Source organism: Mycteria americana, chromosome 1 (genome assembly GCF_035582795.1).
Source record: "Mycteria americana isolate JAX WOST 10 ecotype Jacksonville Zoo and Gardens chromosome 1, USCA_MyAme_1.0, whole genome shotgun sequence".
In the NCBI taxonomy this organism is placed as follows: domain Eukaryota; kingdom Metazoa; phylum Chordata; class Aves; order Ciconiiformes; family Ciconiidae; genus Mycteria; species Mycteria americana.
This window is the reverse complement of record NC_134365.1, coordinates 145,977,506-145,992,129: the sequence shown is the minus strand read 5'-3', so window position 1 is coordinate 145,992,129 and position 14,624 is coordinate 145,977,506. Positions and strand designations below refer to the sequence as shown.

Sequence of the window (14,624 nt, the reverse complement as noted above, 5' to 3'; positions counted from 1 at the left end):
TCAAAGTTCATTTTTGCAGTACTGCAGCAGTAAAAGCTGGGAGGTGCTGAGAATCCACCCCATTCAGTGTAAACATTTTCAAGCCGAGGGTAGACCAACTATCTATGTTATTGATATCCAGATCGGTTTTGATCTCAGCCTCTCTCATGTGAGGGTAATCATGTACTCATGTAAGACAGCCCACAAACATTAGCAGGAATAGACATGTGAGTCGAGCAAACCTTTCAGCCTACTGTAACATGTAAAACCGCACCATGTCCTGTTAGTTTCTCTGAGAGGTGTTGTTGATAGAAAACTTTTCATTTAAAAAGCTGGAAAAAACCTTTCACAAGTATATATGATTTAAAATCTCAAACATTTAACATATGCTGAACCTGAAACATCTTAGTGATGAGTTTGTGAGGATATTTTATCCACCAAGACCGGATTTTAAGGTTAGGTATCTACACAGCAGAGAATTGCTGAGATCACAAAAGCCAGTCATCTAGCAGGAAACTTCATTCTTCATGGTCTTAGAGGTGTTAACGATATCTTTATGATCCACGAGAGAAATGTGTGACTCAGAAGGCATGTCTTCATGTGAAAGAGTGGGTTCCAGATATTTTCTTTGACAAGCATGTACAGATTTAGCTCATGAATTGGGCTGATAAAGAGATGTTGTATGCAATGTGCAAAGCAGTGTTTAGTTCAGCTTAAGGGCTTGATCTTGCTCCTGCTTAACTCAGTCTCACATTCTTGTACTAGCAGCCAACTTCTGTTAGCTGCAGTCACGGATAAGCTGCAAACTTTTTGACTAACTATATATTTCTCATGACCACAACAGCTCTGGTCAGTGTAATGATTATTTAAGCACTGTGTAACTGAGATGATCAGCTTTGCAGAGACCTGGGACTGAGGGGAGGAGAAGGTGTCCTTTATGAAAGTATCTAGTCTTTTCCTTCTTTGTCAAAATACTCACAATGTTCATATACCTCAGGAAGGTTACTGCTCTAGCAGCCTGGACAAATAAACAGCTGAAGAGCCTGGCAGCCAGAATTTCATCAGCAAGTTCCCCTGGTTGCTTTGCAGTTTAATGATCCTACTAGTGAAAAGCTGGAAGTCAACAAGCTGAAGGGAACCAATCAACCCAGCTGCCAAGAAACTTTACAAGTCAGCTGGCTGGAAAATGGACAAGTTTAAGCCTGCCCATTTCCATTTGAACTTTGTTGGAACCAATGCACTCCCATCGATTCTCCAAAGGCAAAATACCCCATCAGAAAGGATTAGACTTTTTTTCTCCTCATTGTTCAATGAGTGACGCTACACCCTATGTACAGTGCACTGTTCAAACTCTTGTCCTCAATACCAAATAAATAATTTATTTGTGGGCATTTTTGTGGCATCCAGTGTTGTAGCATCAAAGTGCTTCAAAAAGACCCACAAATTTCTTCTTTGAAGCCTTCCTGTAATATGAAGATTATTGAACCCCATATTATGAACAGGAAAGTGAGGAATGGAGGCCCTGAGTTGCCTAGGACCTGATCTCTAAGAGCATTTGGCATTACATAAAATGTTACAGTTTCAAAGTCACATTTCTATTGACTATATCTGGACCTGGACCTATATCACTCAATACTTCTGCAAGTCAGACCCAGGTGTCTTTTAATAAGCATTTGAAAATGAGGAACTCAGAGTTGATGCCTGTTTCTGAAAGCTTAACCCCTTGAAGCCAGATCTGAAACAGGATTTCAGGCTCTGTAAGATGAGCATCACATGGGTGGAAGGATTAAGGCACCAATGAAGACTTAGGTGTCTCAGAATGGGATCTGAAATAGTCAGCAAAATGATGAGAAACAGCGTGAAATCAGCATTCTTCACATGCCACACACATAGGCCATCTGGAGGAGACTATGGATGAGCCTTGGAAAAATGAAAACTTGGGAAAAAAAAAAAATGTGAGTGTCACAGAACATCCTCTCTCTCGCAGGAAAGCTACTAGGAGACCTGAGCCTTGAACCTCTTTATGAAGGTTCCTTTTATGAAAATTCCTGGTTGCCTTTTCTTTCTGGGGACTGAATATGATTTGCTACAGTCTTTTAAGATGGTTGGTAGAAGAGAAACACTTCCCTGTCTAAATGATAGAGTAGCAGTTAAGGTCAGGAAATAGATGCCTCAAGTTGCCTTCCAAGTTTGACCATAGGACTTATTATCTGAGCAGGAGATTGTTTTAACCACAAAGCTGCTGGGTACTGCCCATATTTCACATCAAAGATGCGCAATAAAAAATTATAGATATGACAACTCAGAGAAAGATGAAAACACCACGCAGGAGGGCAAGAGATTCTCTAGCCTAGTGACAGGGGCAGTCATCAGCTGTAAGGCAGTGGACATGGCCTGATATCTACTGTTTAGATTGGCCTTTGGGGTTATCTAGTGACTACTTAATGTGAAATAGTGTCTTTGAAGACAAGACTACAGATGAGGTCTTTTGCCTTCTAGCTGAATGATATTTCACGCATCTGCTCCTCTTTTGTCCAACGACCACTGCTTCCTCTTCCAGCTTCAGCTGGCCAGCTGTGGTAGCTAGCATACTATCTAGCTAGTAAGGAAGGAGGTAGATAAGTCTTTAAATACTTTTCAAAGAGAGTGTTGAATGTGCATGCTCTTTTTTCTAGGAGAGCGCTCTAGAGGAGGAGTTACACTATTTCCTACTCTTTGACTGTGTTTGAAAAGAAAGTACTAGTATTTCTAAAGAGAAACATAGTCTTACTGATGTGCTTTAAGCTTGCTCCTTACTGGCACTGGGCCAGCTCTCTCAGGCCTGTCAAAATCCACTTGCTCTATAATTGCAAATGGATATCTGCTCTCTACTTGTCCTTAAGTATCTTAAGTACTGCTATCTTAAGTAGTGCTATCTTATGGTATGAGAAGCAACTACTAGGGTATTATTCCCCAGTAGTCAGAGGCTGGATGAGAATTGTCCCCACTTGGAGCTGAAGCTCTGAAGTTCCACCCCAGTGCCATTTCAGGCATTTCTCATGTATCCTTTTCTTACGGAGGTGCCCTTTTCTCAGCATCACACAAGACTTTCAGGCAGAATCAGTGGCAGAATCTCATTTCCCAGGACACCACTCAGTCAGTAAAATCACAAGGCTACTTTGCCTTTTCTTGTAGTCCTATCCCTCAGTCAGCATGGGTCCTCCAGCAGCAAGTAGATGAGAGCTGATCAAGGAGACAGGCAACAGTCTCCCTCTGAATGGGCTGTTGATTGATTTTTTTGTGTGGAAGTATTCTTCTGTAATATTTACACTTAGGAGACTGAGGACTATACCACGTGCACAAGGGAGACGTTACTGTATGAAGGGTATGTCAGTATTAGTAAATTAAACGCTGTCAGAACCTGGGCTCAGGCTATGAAATTCAATTCCTTTGGCTGTTACAGTTCTGGCACAGTTTTGTTTCACACCAACTAATGCTCCCTCAAACAACTCTGGGCCCCACACAACCATCTTGTGTAGTTCAGAAGTTATCATAGACCAAAGACCATTCCCAAAAAGGAGTTTGGATGCAGCCATCATGTTTCAGAGGCTGAGAACAGTTATTACAGATGTGTCAAATAAGCTAAAGACCAGAGTATGACTGGTCCCAGCAAATGGATGCAATGCAAAATTAGTTGGGTAGAAACGTATTTTCTGTCTAGACCACTAGAGGGTGCAGACAAACCTACTTTGCCTTGAAGATTTACGTTTAGGTTACTGAGACCTGGATATTTCAGGTTTTTCTCCAGAGTATTTGAGAAAAAGAGCTGAAAGGATCACGCCTTGCTGTCCTCTACAAACCCACTTGCGTCATCTGTAGCATGCAACCCAAAGTCCGTCTTTCTCCCGTCAACCACTGTCCACACACCGCCCTCTGTCCTCGTCTGCCTTGATTTCGTACTACCAGTTTTCCTCTTCTCTTTTTTTTCCTTTCCCTCACTACTTCTGTTCCTGCATATCCACAGGTTCTACCCTACCTCTCACCACCCCCTGTGCTCCAGGAGGATTTCCCATTGATCCCTGCACTGCTTGACTGTCACAAGGTGAAGTAACAAAAGTACGACAGGCTTATTCCCCCAGCCTTCAACTGCTGAACCGTTGTAGCCCTAAGTGGGGTCTACTCAGGGTACCCAGGATCCTGGGAGAACAGGAGTTCAGTTGGGCACAATTTAGAAAGTCTCAAAGACCGATCATATTTTTGAGAAGTTGTGGGGGAAAAAAAAGAAAGAAAAAGTCTTCACAAGATGATTCCTTTCTTTGTGCTTACTCACCTACTCAAAGCGGAGGCTCGTGTTCCTGAATATTCCCTTATTGCCTCAGCAATTGCCTCATACAGCTAAACTCTGCATGTAACATCCTGCCAAAGAAAACACAAAACTTTTCATCTTAAATGTTGATCGGACTTACAGGCAGCTCCCTAAGGACTTTGTCTCGCCGTGGTCACCGTTGATGTTTCCGTGCTGCAGCAGATCAGATTTCCTCTATGAGTAAGAGCTGCAGAAAGGACCAAAGAAAAAAATCTTTTAAGAATCAGTTGCTACAAAAAAAAAAGTTTTAAAAGGAGCACATCTAAAGATAATGCCGAACAGTGACAAGCACTGATAACGCTGCCTTTCATAGCTTTAAAACACAGTTCACTAGCTGTAAAACATACCTGTTCAGGATTACTAAAGATGCATAATATCCACATCTGAAGATGAAGAGAAGATAAAAGAGCACATACTTTTTGGTGACTTGATATTTTCCCTTCTTATTTTTGCAGATCTGAATCAGGTGCAGTGTATCTGGTAATAAGTAACGCTAGATGCTTCATCATGACCGTACCGGTGCATAATTTCTGTTGATATTTCAAGACTTAATCAGCCGTTGGGAGAGTGAGGATGTGAGGGTAAAATTATTTTCCATTCACCAGCTGCTGAGCCTGAATTCCTCATGCAGTAGTGTGAAAATGTGACAAAAATGTGCAGCTCTTGATGAACAAGCTTATAGATGCCTTGCCCCAGCCTGAAGAACACAGTCCCTCATCAGTCTGTGCGCAAAAAGGCAGAGTCTCCCTGCCAGGATATCAATGAGAGCTAAAATCCAGCATTTAAAAAAATTGAGCTGTTGCAAGAAGTGTGTACAGATCTCTCTCTCTTTCTCTGCCTGACTATTTAGCTTTAGCTAAATACTCAGCAACACTGAAAAATAAGACTACAAATGGAAAATTTCAGTAAGGACAGAAGGCTTCCAATCAAAAATATATGAAAAGAGACCAGATAAAACTGACATTGCCAGATTCAAAAAATGTAGAAAATTAATCCTGTGGGATATTTCTCATTGATTAGCACCTAAATTTGGACAAAAATTGGATTATATTACCCATTGTAAACCTATTTTAAAATAACAACCCTAACTCTCAGGCTAAGAGTCCCTCTCAGGTTTCCTGCGTATAAATAGTAAGCCCAGGAGGAATACCAAATTGACCTTCCCATTCGAGAGCTGGCAGTAAGAGTAAACAAGCCCAAACAACAGTCCCAAAGACATTTACTTATAAAATGAGCTCATTTAATCCAGGAATTTTTGAGGCAGTAGTCAAAGGCCAAATGCTCCCATTTCTATAAAGTAATTTTTCAGAGGAGAGCTCCATTTTCAAGCTTATTTTGCACGCTGTGAAAAACATGAGAACAGCGTCAATAAATATGCCTGAAATGAAAAACATCCTTCTGTCCATTTGGAGGCTTTGCAACATTACTTGTCAGCAGTGAACCCCCCTGGACTTTTGTTTCAAAACAAAGCTTTATCTGGAAACTATGCAAATATGAAGTAAAGTTGTTAGGCGGCGATATGTGTGCCAAACACCACCATATCTTTTAAACGCATTGAGAAATAGTTGTGGTGTCTCTTCATTTTTGTGCAGGACAGAGGGAGCCCACCGCAGGATAACTTCTTGAGGCTGGGTTGTGGGCTGCTGGGTTTCTCCCCTCTAGCCACTCGACCAGAACACAGCAGTTACTGGGGGAGGCCACATTTACCATACAAGGAGTGGCTTTTCTAGGGTTTGTTTCTTTTTCATCCTCTTATGCTGCTACATATAAGGTACGCCTCCCTCCGACAAGACAGCTGAGGAGTACACCCTTTTCCCACACCAGAGATACTCATGCTGAAAGAGAGCACTGAGAGCAAACATCTTAAATCGCCCTAGCTGACCTCTTCTGTGCTTACAGTCATCAGTGAGAGCAAAAGTGTCTGCAGAGGCAGATGCATCTGAGTTGAACCCAAACCCACCCTGAAAGACAGAAGGTGAATACACATTTTCAAGAAATGTACCTGAAGGGACGCTAAAAACCGAAGGCAGAAGCAGTGGGTAAGCTGCTGGTTGGCGACAGGTGAGGTCTGGGTTCAGTGTGCTCTTCCCACACAAAGCTGCTGAGTACTTTCCCTTGAGCTGTGCCTGTGCAGTAGCTGGGCAATGTGACTGCAGGATGGGTAGGCACACCTCAGCCAGCTTTCATCTAGCAAGCTGTAGCACGGGCTGCAAGTATTTAGCAGCTGAGGCCATACAGAGCTCTAAGGAACAGCAAATTGCTTAGCATCGATACTCAAACTGAGAAGACTAAGGCTGATGCAAATGCTTCTACCCATGCCGTAGCCTCTTCCCTAGCAGAACGGTGACGTGCTCTCTGGCTGCGTCTGAACTGATGTACAGCTGTTTGCAAGGGAAGACCTGGGATTCTTGATCAGATCACCTGCACTGGGGAGCTGCGAAAACCAGGGCACAAGTCTGGTGTCAACTGGGATTCATCTGAGCTCCCCATCTGTAGATGACACTGACAAAACTTCTGTGGCTCATGGAGTCTTTTAAGGGTGAATTTCATTACAGAGGTCCAAGTGCTACCCCAGTAGCAATCTCACAAGTAAGGTGGAGGTGATTTAGGAATGAAGTCCAAACATTGATGGGACTTACAGGTCTGAATCAAATGAATGCTTTTGCAAATCCTAGCTAGATTCTCCCGACCATTATGTATAAAATCCAGAAAGTGTTTATACCAAACACTGAGCACAGTCAAGGAGCCGATGTCCAAACATTAAAACTGATTACAAGCAAAGCCTTAAAAAAAAGCAAATGCCCAAAACCTGAATCTCCAGTGTATGACTTCACCCAGGGATCCTCACAGCACGTACAATTTCACTTTCTGTAGGGCAACCCGGTGACAGGACATTATTACAATAACTGCCCTACAGATGGCTATTTTATGCTTGTTTCTGAACTATTAAAAAAACCTTCACGCAAATAGTCTCTCTCCCTGTCTATTAAGAGACAACAAATGCAGTATGCAAGAGTGCACTGTGTTGCGAGACTTCCTTCTGGTGCCCGTCTGTCTGAGTTCAGTTTTTATGCATCAAAAGACCCCATGAAATTATATCATTTTATGATATGGTTCCACAGTCACTTCTGTGTGTACGTTTGGTTGCTGCAAACCTCAGGAACAGTCTCAGGATGACTACAGTACGTGACTCTGCAATAGCTAAAGATAGATATCAAGTCCAGATTTACAAATAAAACTGGTCCAAAATTATCTGGGTTTTTTTTCCTCCCCCAATATGTAGAAGCTCATTCTTCCTCCTTTTAAAAATACCATTGAAGACACGCTATGATATTTACTACTCTCCTACTAAAGCAAACTCTACACCTGAGAACCCCTTATTTTGATAGTGGTTTCTGCAGCGTGAACTCCTTAAAAAGGGCGGTAAGAGTTTTCTTTCTCTTTTACTGCAGTATTTGCTCTAATAATTCTGACTTCTGGCTATGTGTAACATAACTTCTTCATTATCATTGCTCTATTATTAACCCATACAGCTCGCTCTTTATTTCTACAGCTCACAGTCATCTGGCACAAAGACACACATGTACTTCTTGGATTGCAATGAACTTTGTTCTCCCTTTGGATGTAAATAATAGGAGGGAGAACAGATCAGTCTTGACTGAGTCTGACTCCACTGAAAAACAATTTTGAATATACAATCAAGAAGCGAAAAGCTGTACTCCTTACCTGGTCTGGGATGTACACTGCACCTTGAAAGCCTCTTAAATGACAGAGAAGAATTAGAAATAGTTGAAAGTTTGTACTCATCCAACCACAGGGCTCAGGAAATGACCGTGTGTTTTGCAACGATTAACTCCTTCCTCACTTCTAATGTCTTTGCTTTTTCAAGTACAGTAAAAAAATCCATCTTACCCTTCCACTGCAGTTTGGTAACTAATGCCATGCCCTACGCATGATTTCTGTTTCACACTGAGAATATGCAGGTGGCCAGAGGAGATGACTCTGATCACCTCCATGGAAGAGAGAATTTGCAGTGTCTTCTGCATAACTGTGGCCAAGTACATTTTACTGTTGAGTGAAGCTTATGTGATGAAGTGTAGAAATGACTAAGTAATGGCTTGAGTGCCTAACTCTCATTTTTAGAAAAGGCTTAGAGCAATATTCTCAACATGACTTCAGTGTTGCGGTGCCCAACAGAGAAAAAAAAAAAAAAAGTTATTTAAAGGAGCAGCATCCATTGCAGTCTAGACAGGCACTTGATGTACATATGGTGTATAATACTTCTATGCACAGGGGATCTCTAGGTGGAAGTCAGGCATGCTGGAACATCAGGAGTTAGTCCTCTGTGCATAAAAACCCTTCTGCCCCTAAAAGCCCGTTTCCCTTGGCTGAATGTACCTGTTCAACTGAGAGGCATTTCTGAGCCTTAGCACTATATAAAGCCATTAGCCTGAAAGCTAGTAAAGGCCAGTTCCACACAAGAGCACAGGCAGGAGCACAGGCTGCCTTTGGGGAGCAGGCATCTGCACGCTGAACCCAAGGTGGCACCCGGGCTCCCTGCATGCAGGTGTAGGGGGGATTAGCACCCCAAAGTGGATTCCCCCCACCAAAACAGCAGGCTGAGAAAGAAAACACTTCCAACAATGCAGACTGTAACACCGCAGACAGATCTGTGTTTTGCACCCTTCGCCTTTTTTTATGATTTAGGAAACAAGCCCTGAACATATGTGCATACGTGTCCTTTCCACAGCCTTGAAGTCTCTTCACCTAGGCATGTGTGTGTTTCATTTTAAAAAACTTATGGGGGAGGGAAGTGTCACTCCCTGCATTTGGGATGTTAGTAGAGGAAGAGAGAATAGAAATGTCACCAACATGCACCTTTATACAACAGTTTCATAGCTCAAGCACCCAGCTATGATGGTTTGGGTTTAGTCTTCTCTTTGAGAAGAGCTAAATCTGTGTTTTGGGCATAAAGCATGTCAAAAGTCCACAGAAGCTAGAAGAGGTAGGGATCTAGTCCATTCTTCTCAGCAAAGCTGAGCTGACAAAGCAGGACTTGATATATCAGCCAGCCTGTGCTCCACAGACTTTTCCGTGGGAGAGGCTTTGTATGAACTACATAAACGACTTTAGTAACAAGGACATTGTCCCGCTCTCGATGGATGGTGGGTTTCAGAAAGAGGTTTCTTCTTAGATTATTACTACTTACAAGACCTGGTCACTCAGATCTTGGATCTTGGATTCCTCTCAGCAGAGTGGTCCAGCTTCACCAAAAGGACTGGAAAGGGTATGCATCCCAGCAGTGTGCTTAGGGGATTATCCCAGAAAATGGGAATAGGGAGCCTGAACCTGTCCAGACTGAAGGGTCTTCCACTGCCTGGGCCAGTATTCTGGATTACTGCACCGAGGGTGGCTAGGACCACCTTCCCCAGCACTGCCCACGGCCACCCTGCCTTGTGCAGAGATCACTGCTGCACCTGTGTTGGACAGGGTTCAGGTTCCTCTGGGCAGGCAGACACCGCGGGGTGCGTCCTCCCTCCCCCGGGTGACAGCAGATCTGGTACCTCAGCCTGCAGCCTGCAGAGCTTCTGAGCCTGTGGAGAGACCTTGTGTTTGGGTTATCTGAGACAGGGTGGGGTTTTCTCACCTAGCTCTGGGCGTTTGCACTACAGATGTCTACACCAGAGCTAGTCCTTCAGGGCACTCTGGAACACAGGCAATGGAGAGAAACAGACCTTTGCAAGGTTCTATACCTGGGAGTTTCAACAGCCAAGTAACAGCTCCTTTTGCTATATATATAAGCTTGTATAATTTTCAATGCCATCAAAATTTTATATTCTTATTCTCTTGAAGTTAAGTTCTTCCATTGACTTCCTAGGGATTATTTCCTGTAATAATGACTCCCGAGGCATGCTCCTGCGAGACACTGAGGAGTGTGATCTGCACTTGATGTTCATCCTTTCACAGTCTACCACAAAAATAACTGGGATACTTAGGATCCTTGGTGTAAGCAGGTGCTTAGTTGTTTTTTTTTGAATGGAGGCCAAAACATTCGGGTGATTCCTCAAGCTAGGGCTATTTATTATATAGCTTCATATGCAGAAGCATGGGGGAGTTTTACATTAAACGTGGTTGCAGGGCAGAGACTCAAGTTCTTGCCTTGACTCCTCTCACTTTCACATACAAAAACTGAATCAACTGTCAGTCTTTGTCAGCTGCCAAACTTGCTCCTCACCATGAGCCTACAGGTAAACAGGAAGGAGTTTCAGTCTCACAACCTCAAAGCATGCAAAAAGTATTGAATCAGACCTCCTAAAAACTAATGAGACTTGGCTTGCTTCCTAGGTTGTTAATTTTTTAACAACGATGTTGTTTCAGTTCAAATATAGCAGGTTAGAAATAGAGCTTTTTTCCCACTTTTTGATCCTTAAGGCTATTTCCTTAAGGATATTTACAATTTTACAACTTTTATTCACTAACATTTGTAAAGAATCTTTCCCCTCTAAGGCTGAGGAAAGGAACTTTCAGAACAAAAGAATCGTCATTTACTTTTGGTTAAAAAATATGAAATTTGACAGTCCTAGAGTATTATATGATATAATGAGTGCAAGCAGTAATTAATGCTGCTGTACAATATACTATGGTATATCATAACATAATATAATGAAAATAAAGTTATTTAATAATTAAATTATTATTATTATTACTACTACTACTACTACTACAACAAGATAATCAATTTGATGGGACTCATTTGGCCATGTTAATATTTCCTCACAAAGCCATTAGGTGCTAAGAAAGCATCAGTCTGAAGACTAATCATGTCTTTCAGAATGATTATGAGCAATGCTATGAATTTTTATAGATCAGTTTCCTTTGGGTGAAGTTCTAGCCCTCTGTAAGTCCACAGTCAGCTTCTTACTGAGCTCAGTAGGGTCAGGTGTTCATCTTGCTAGTCCTCCCTGGAGCCGTCTCAAGGGGTCTATGAGTATTTGGGTTCCTGCCTTTGTTTGCAAGAATCTGAACGTTGACTATGTTCTGCTGGGAGACAGGGACATGACTTTTGTGTAAGACATTTTAGACTACTCTGGTAATATTTTAGACTTCCTTTTTTTTAAAAGTTATGTTAGAAAGCTCCTCAGTATATCTCCAGTGTGGAGATCTTCCTCTAGGGTGAACCTGCATCAGCCTTGAGGTTGACCTGAATGTGACTCTGGCTCCTGGTTCCCAGAAGAAGCAGATGCAGATGGGGATCTTATTTGCACAAAGCCCTGAGAGCTCCCCAGCCTCAGGACATACCAACTGCTTGCATGAAAATAGAGAAAAAATAAATGGTCTTGGGGAGCTGCACTGAGGCTAAATGTGGTTATTTATTAACAGCAATGTTATTCCCAGAGAAGCAAACACCAGCTTCTCTTCGGTAGCTGAGGAGGGTCTGGGGTAATGCACAATTGCAGGCTAAATACAGGGCCTGCTTTGGGTCCCTCTGATGGACACAGCCTTGCAGTCAATGAACAGAGGAAGGCCTAAACACTTCCTAACCAAGGACATGGCACGATGTTAGCTGTGACATGAAAACGAGCAAGAGAGGCAAGCTGTCATTGCACTCTTCCTAAAGGGTTCTTCATCTCAGCTTGAGGTGCACTGGGAGGCAGAGAGCGCTTGCACAGGTGGTGGTGGAGGGGTCTGGAAGCACAGTGATATGGGAGTGTGAACAGCGTGGTGGAGGGTGGGAAACCTCAAGAAAGAAGTCCTGTGCTTTGGGAGTGGGAAGACGGAAAGGTAAATCTGTATGGAAAGAAGGAGGAGCTGGGAGGGCTGGAGAAGTGAGGGAAGGTTGTAGAGAGGCTTAGAGAACGAGTCCCAGAACTGTGAAGGAGGGCAAGCAGAATGGAGGGGAGGAAAGAGGGTCTGGTGACATCCATCCTGTATCATAGCAGAGGGGAAGGAAAGGAGAAGAGTATTCTGGGAGACTTCTGCTTCTCTGTCATCCAGCACCGGGAGGTCTTGGGCAGGTCTCCAGGGCTCAGGTACTTGGTCCGTTCTGGGCAGGCAAGATCACCATGGCATGAAGTGTCCCACAGCTAGGTGAGCTTTGCAGAAGGATGGAGGGAAGGCAGGCAACCAGTGAAAAGAAAGAAGAGACCTCCACCTCACAGTCAGCCTGATATCTCCAAGCTCCCTGACACCCACCCACCTCCAGAGCTCAGAACTGAGTTGTGATGCCAACAGTGACAAGGACAGACGAATACATTACTTTGGTACTCATCGTCCAGGTGGCAAAACTCATTTTTGCCCGTGCTGTTGAGCTGGCTGTGCTATGATGCCATTACATATCTGATGAAACTCCAGACCTCAGTTATGACTGATTGTCCATTTCAGTGCTAACATGCAACCACCTGTGGAGCTCTCCAGAAAGAAGACATTCCTCTTAACTCTCCAGAGAATAAGCTGATAATCTTGGCCAATTACTTGCAAGGTTAGATTCACTATCCAGATGTCTTAGGCCCATGAAGGGGTGGTATGGTGAGAAAGAAAACCTACCTAACAGTTTTTCCTTGCACAAGGAGGTGTGACCTGCTTCCTTGTCCAACGGCACAGCCTTCATAGGGTCAAAACATTTCAACTGATAGTTATTCATCCCCAAAACTGCAAGTTCACATAGTTTTGCCCAAGAGAAAATGAAGGGAAAAAACTCAAAGCCTAAAAAGATTCATTTCAGTGTTTTCAAACTGACATATTTTCATTTCAGCATAGGAAATTTCTGTCATAGGAAATGAGTGCTGCCTCATTCGGTAGCAACGGTAGTAGTACATGATATGGGTCTTTGCTTTGCTTGAGATGGGCCTTCCACTTCCTGGGGAAGCATTTTAGTCACTGGACTGCAGTGTCGTTTGGGGTCAGGATCTCTCCAACCTATATCTGTTCTATCACGTCCAGGGAAACTTCCTACTTTTTACATTGAGGTGAGTGTCCTGGTTTCACCCCAGAACCGAACTGTCTCAAGACTTTGAGATTCTCAACATCTCCTCGCCCTCCAAACACACTCACACATGCCCCTTGGTTTCTATGCAAAACTGGAGGCATTCTCCAAACAAGACTCCTGGCATGTGTTTTTCTTGCAGTTTGAGCAAGGATTCCTGTGCTGTGTGGAGGCAAAGTGGGAACAGGTGAGTGAGACCTTACTGCAAGCAAGGGATGTGAAAAAGTCTGGGAAAAAAGAGAGGGAGAGTGATGTCAGATGGCAGAGGGGAGTGAATACTCCATGATGTGCAAGGAGGAGGGAGAAGCAAGGGAGCAGGAAAAAGGGGAAAGAGCCCTTAGGTAGGAGTAGGCAGGGGGCACAGCCTGCAAATCGGGAATAACCAGGCTCATCAGATGCACTGTAGCATGCATCAAAGTGCAAGTCCAGATGCAGAATTTGTCTTTCCTGTTCTATGTTGTCCTAGCTGCTCTCTGTGCAGAATGAATCTGTAGTCTGGCGGCTGTTGGCTGTTCCTGGGAGGGAGGTGATGCTTGGATCGAGAACCAAGAGGTGCCTCAGTTTCCTGCAGCTGAAACTAAAGCCCACTTCGTGAAGCACTAGAGCCCTGCTTTCAGGTCTGTGGCTGCCACATCACAGCACCCCTGTGAACCTAGCACTGACATTTTTAGAAAAAAATTCCCAAATGAAAAGATGTATTTGGGCTGAAAATAAAATTTTCATCAGCTCAAAACAAAATACACATTTCTTGATTCATTGAAAATTCTTGAAATTTTTATCCCGAATCCTCAATATGCCAGGGGTTTTAAGGTTTTGACCACCCTGTCATTGCAGTTTTGACCACTGCCTCCGTTGCAGACTGCAGTGAAGTACAGCAGTACACAAGCTCACTCTGAATAAAACCACCTGCACAGCACAAAGCGGCTAGAGCCTTAGCTTGAATTGACTCAGCTTTGAGAAAAGTAATAACTGCTTTTGAAATCATTTAGAAAACTGCGTGTTTGCTGACTGATTGCTGGTCTGAGTAACCCCGACTAGGCAGATTTCAGTTTGATAATCCTGATACTCAGTCAGACTTTAAAAGTTACTTCCCCTTGCTATTATTTCCATTTCAGGGTATGATCCCCACATAAGTGGGTCTCCCTTAATTTTCCCAGGCAGTGTAAAGGGGCCATTAAATAGGCAAAAAAGAAATAAAGCAGGGATCAGAATTTCTTCCTTTGTATTTAATTATTGAAAGTATTTTTCCACCAGTTCTATAAAGTCTAATTCTGTTTGTCATTTCTCTTTGTTAAAGATATATTTAAATTTCAGCCT

The 14,624-nt window shown here is 43.2% G+C and overlaps 1 protein-coding gene across 1 annotated transcript in view; it reads right to left on the bottom strand.

The window, feature by feature from the left end:
- P2RY8 (P2Y receptor family member 8) overlaps positions 1 to 8,107 on the bottom strand; it is a 36,683-nt gene extending 28,576 nt beyond the window's left edge. Inside the window, exons 1-2 of the mRNA XM_075523002.1 lie at positions 8,051 to 8,107; positions 4,425 to 4,511 (exon numbers count right to left, since the gene is read on the bottom strand). The gene's annotated coding sequence lies outside the window, so the exon portion shown is untranslated. The remainder of the gene's footprint in view (positions 1 to 4,424; positions 4,512 to 8,050) is intronic.
- Between the last annotated feature and the right edge of the window lie 6,517 nt (positions 8,108 to 14,624).